General features: G+C 34.0%; 7 non-coding genes across 7 annotated transcripts; all 7 read right to left on the bottom strand.

Annotated features, from left to right (window-relative positions):
- Positions 1–329: 329 nt before the first annotated feature.
- On the bottom strand, positions 330–401 carry trnaq-uug. Its single transcript has one exon. It is a non-coding gene; the product is annotated as a tRNA-Gln (tRNA).
- Positions 402–634: 233 nt separating this feature from the next.
- trnaq-uug lies at positions 635–706 on the bottom strand. The gene has a single exon. It is a non-coding gene; the product is annotated as a tRNA-Gln (tRNA).
- A 233-nt stretch (positions 707–939) lies between these two features.
- trnaq-uug lies at positions 940–1011 on the bottom strand. The gene has a single exon. It is a non-coding gene; the product is annotated as a tRNA-Gln (tRNA).
- Positions 1012–2572: 1561 nt separating this feature from the next.
- On the bottom strand, positions 2573–2644 carry trnaq-uug. The gene has a single exon. It is a non-coding gene; the product is annotated as a tRNA-Gln (tRNA).
- Positions 2645–3118: 474 nt separating this feature from the next.
- On the bottom strand, positions 3119–3190 carry trnaq-uug. The gene has a single exon. It is a non-coding gene; the product is annotated as a tRNA-Gln (tRNA).
- A 234-nt stretch (positions 3191–3424) lies between these two features.
- trnaq-uug lies at positions 3425–3496 on the bottom strand. The gene has a single exon. It is a non-coding gene; the product is annotated as a tRNA-Gln (tRNA).
- Positions 3497–3729: 233 nt separating this feature from the next.
- On the bottom strand, positions 3730–3801 carry trnaq-uug. The gene has a single exon. It is a non-coding gene; the product is annotated as a tRNA-Gln (tRNA).
- Positions 3802–5059: the final 1258 nt, after the last annotated feature.

The raw sequence follows: 5059 nt of genomic DNA, 5'->3' as shown, positions 1-5059 counted from the left end.
TTTACTGAACGAGTGAAATTGATTTTATTATGAAATTATAAACTTAAGCATAGGGCAATTATTTTGTAAGGATTGTTTAAAATCAGGTTCCACCGAGATTTGAACTCGGATCACTGGATTCAAAGTCAAGAGTGCTAACCATTACAAAACACTAAATAAAATAAAATAAAATAAAATAAAATAGGTTGAGATTTAAATAACGGTTAAAGTGACTCACTACAAAGTAGCTCAGGTATGAAACCCATTTCACTGAACGAGTGAAATAGATTTTAGTGTGAAATTATAAACTTAACCATAGGGCAATTATTTTGTAAGGATTGTTTAAAACCAGGTTCCACCGAGATTTGAACTCGGATCACTGGATTCAAAGTCCAGAGTGCTAACCATTACACCATGGAACCATCCTGTGCCAACAAAGTCCATTTTTGTCATCCAGTTAATTAATTAGTTAGATGGGCATCAACACTAAAATAAAATAAAATAAAATAGGTTGAGATTTAAATAACTGTTAAAGTGACTCACTACAAAGTAGCTCAGGTATGAAACCCATTTCACTGAACGAGTGAAATTGATTTTATTATGAAATTATAAACTTAAGCATAGGGTAATTATTTTGTAAGGATTGTTTAAAATCAGGTTCCACCGAGATTTGAACTCCGATCACTGGATTCAAAGTCCAGAGTGCTAACCATTACACCATGGAACCATCCTGTGCCAACAAAGTCCATTTTTGTCATCCAGTTAATTAATTAGTTAGATGGGCATCAACACTAAAATAAAATAAAATAAAATAGGTTGAGATTTAAATAACTGTTAAAGTGACTCACTACAAAGTAGCTCAGGTATAAAACCCATTTCACTGAACGAGTGAAATTGATTTTATTATGAAATTATAAACTTAAGCATAGGGTAATTATTTTGTAAGGATTGTTTAAAATCAGGTTCCACCGAGATTTGAACTCGGATCACTGGATTCAAAGTCAAGAGTGCTAACCATTACACCATGGAACCTTCTTGGCCATGCAGTGAGAAACAAATTGGTCAGTACTGTAATGACTCTTCTGATCAAGAGTTTGCATTGAACCCAGTGGTTGAAGTTGAACCCCTGTGCCATTAAAGTCCATTTTGTCATCCAGTTCATTAATTAGTTAGATGGGCATCAACACTAAAATAAAATAAAAATAAAATAAAATAGGTTGAGATTTAAATAACTGTTAAAGTGACTCACTACAAAGTAGCTCAGGTATGAAACCCATTTTACTGAACGAGTGAAATTGATTTTATTATGAAATTATAAACTTAAGCATAGGGCAATTATTTTGTAAGGATTGTTTAAAATCAGGTTCCACCGAGATTTGAACTCGGATCATTGGATTCAAAGTCAAGAGTGCTAACCATTACAAAACACTAAATAAAATAAAATAAAATAAAATAGGTTGAGATTTAAATAACTGTTAAAGCGACTCACTTCAAAGTAGCTCAGGTATGAAACCCATTATACTGAACGAGTGAAAGTGATTTTATTGTGAAATTATAAACTTAACCATAGGGCAATTATTTTGTAAGGATTGTTTAAAACTAGGTTCTACCGAGATTTGAACTCGGATCGCTGGATTCAGAGTCCAGAGTGCTAACCATTACACCTTGGAACCATCTTGGCCGAGTAGTCAGAAACAAATTGGTCAGTACTGTAATCACTCTTCTGATCAAGAGTTTGCATTGAACCCAGTGGTTGAAGTTGAACCCATGTGCCAATAAAGTCCATTTTTGTCATCCAGTTCATTAATTAGTTAGATGGGCATCAACACCAAAATAAAATAAAATAAAATAATTAGGTTGAGATTAAAATAACGGTTAAAGTGACTCACTAGTAGCTCAGGTATGAAACCCATTTCACTGAACGAGTGAAATTGATTTTATTGTGAAATTATAAACTTAACCATAGGGCAATTATTTTGTAACAATACACATGTGGACGTAATGACAGTAACAAATGCACATGTCTGGAATGACTTGCTTGGTCTCATCTCCATTTCTAAGCAATTGTCAGTAAGCTAGAAGGACTACAGTCGTGATGATTGAGTTTCTGACTGTGAACAATCAGCTGATTTCAGGGTGTTGTGTCATTCTTCATCAGTTATCAAGTGTGAATACTGAGGATTGTTTAAAATCAGGTTCCACTGAGATTTGAACTCGGATCGCTGGATTCAGAGTCCAGACTGCTAACCATTACACCATGGAACCAATTGGCCATGTAGTGAGAAACAAATTGGTCAGTACTGTAATCACTGTTCTGATCAAGAGTTTGCATTGAACCCAGTGGTTGAAGTTGAACCCCTGTGCCATTAAAGTCCATTTTGTCATCCAGTTCATTAATTAGTTAGATGGGCATCAACACTAAAATAAAATAAAAATGAAATAAAATAGGTTGAGATTTAAATAACTGTTAAAGTGACTCACTACAAAGTAGCTCAGGTATAAAACCCATTTTACTGAACGAGTGAAATTGATTTTATTGTGAAATTATAAACTTAAGCATAGGGCAATTATTTTGTAAGGATTGTTTAAAATGAGGTTCCACCGAGATTTGAACTCGGATCACTGGATTCAAAGTCCAGAGTGCTAACCATTACACCATGGAACCATCCTGTGCCAACAAAGTCCATTTTTGTCATCCAGTTAATTAATTAGTTAGATGGGCATCAACACTAAAATAAAATAAAATAAAATAGGTTGAGATTTAAATAACTGTTAAAGTGACTCACTACAAAGTAGCTCAGGTATAAAACCCATTTTACTGAACGAGTGAAAGTGATTTTATTGTGAAATTATAAACTTAAGCATAGGGCAATTATTTTGTAAGGATTGTTTAAAATCAGGTTCCACCGAGATTTGAACTCGGATCACTGGATTCAAAGTCAAGAGTGCTAACCATTACAAAACACTAAATAAAATAAAATAAAATAAAATAGGTTGAGATTTAAATAACGGTTAAAGTGACTCACTACAAAGTAGCTCAGGTATGAAACCCATTTCACTGAACGAGTGAAATAGATTTTTAGTGTGAAATTATAAACTTAACCATAGGGCAATTATTTTGTAAGGATTGTTTAAAATCAGGTTCCACCGAGATTTGAACTCGGATCACTGGATTCAAAGTCCAGAGTGCTAACCATTACACCATGGAACCATCCTGTGCCAACAAAGTCCATTTTTGTCATCCAGTTCATTAATTAGTTAGATGGGCATCAACACTAAAATAAAATAAAATAAAATAGGTTGAGATTTAAATAACGGTTAAAGTGACTCACTACAAAGTAGCTCAGGTATGAAACCCATTTAACTGAACGAGTGAAATAGATTTTTAGTGTGAAATTATAAACTTAACCATAGGGCAATTATTTTGTAAGGATTGTTTAAAATCAGGTTCCACCGAGATTTGAACTCGGATCACTGGATTCAAAGTCCAGAGTGCTAACCATTACACCATGGAACCATCCTGTGCCAACAAAGTCCATTTTTGTCATCCAGTTAATTAATTAGTTAGATGGGCATCAACACTAAAATAAAATAAAATAAAATAGGTTGAGATTTAAATAACTGTTAAAGTGACTCACTACAAAGTAGCTCAGGTATAAAACCCATTTTACTGAACGAGTGAAATTGATTTTATTATGAAATTATAAACTTAAGCATAGGGCAATTATTTTGTAAGGATTGTTTAAAATCAGGTTCCACCGAGATTTGAACTCGGATCACTGGATTCAAAGTCAAGAGTGCTAACCATTACACCATGGAACCTTCTTGGCCATGCAGTGAGAAACAAATTGGTCAGTACTGTAATGACTCTTCTGATCAAGAGTTTGCATTGAACCCAGTGGTTGAAGTTGAACCCCTGTGCCATTAAAGTCCATTTTGTCATCCAGTTCATTAATTAGTTAGATGGGCATCAACACTAAAATAAAATAAAAATAAAATAAAATAGGTTGAGATTTAAATAACTGTTAAAGTGACTCACTACAAAGTAGCTCAGGTATGAAACCCATTTTACTGAACGAGTGAAATTGATTTTATTATGAAATTATAAACTTAAGCATAGGGCAATTATTTTGTAAGGATTGTTTAAAATCAGGTTCCACCGAGATTTGAACTCGGATCATTGGATTCAAAGTCAAGAGTGCTAACCATTACAAAACACTAAATAAAATAAAATAAAATAAAATAGGTTGAGATTTAAATAATTGTTAAAGCGACTCACTTCAAAGTAGCTCAGGTATGAAACCCATTATACTGAACGAGTGAAAGTGATTTTATTGTGAAATTATAAACTTAACCATAGGGCAATTATTTTGTAAGGATTGTTTAAAACTAGGTTCTACCGAGATTTGAACTCGGATCGCTGGATTCAGAGTCCAGAGTGCTAACCATTACACCTTGGAACCATCTTGGCCGAGTAGTCAGAAACAAATTGGTCAGTACTGTAATCACTCTTCTGATCAAGAGTTTGCATTGAACCCAGTGGTTGAAGTTGAACCCATGTGCCAATAAAGTCCATTTTTGTCATCCAGTTCATTAATTAGTTAGATGGGCATCAACACCAAAATAAAATAAAATAAAATAATTAGGTTGAGATTAAAATAACGGTTAAAGTGACTCACTAGTAGCTCAGGTATGAAACCCATTTCACTGAACGAGTGAAATTGATTTTATTGTGAAATTATAAACTTAACCATAGGGCAATTATTTTGTAACAATACACATGTGGACGTAATGACAGTAACAAATGCACATGTCTGGAATGACTTGCTTGGTCTCATCTCCATTTCTAAGCAATTGTCAGTAAGCTAGAAGGACTACAGTCGTGATGATTGAGTTTCTGACTGTGAACAATCAGCTGATTTCAGGGTGTTGTGTCATTCTTCATCAGTTATCAAGTGTGAATACTGAGGATTGTTTAAAATCAGGTTCCACTGAGATTTGAACTCGGATCGCTGGATTCAGAGTCCAGACTGCTAACCATTACACCATGGAACCAATTGGCCATGTAGTGAGAAACAAA

Source organism: Solea senegalensis, unplaced genomic scaffold (assembly GCF_019176455.1).
Source record: "Solea senegalensis isolate Sse05_10M unplaced genomic scaffold, IFAPA_SoseM_1 scf7180000012952, whole genome shotgun sequence".
NCBI lineage: Eukaryota > Metazoa > Chordata > Actinopteri > Pleuronectiformes > Soleidae > Solea > Solea senegalensis.
Note: the sequence above shows the minus strand (reverse complement) of the source record. Positions and strands in the feature narration are given on the sequence as shown.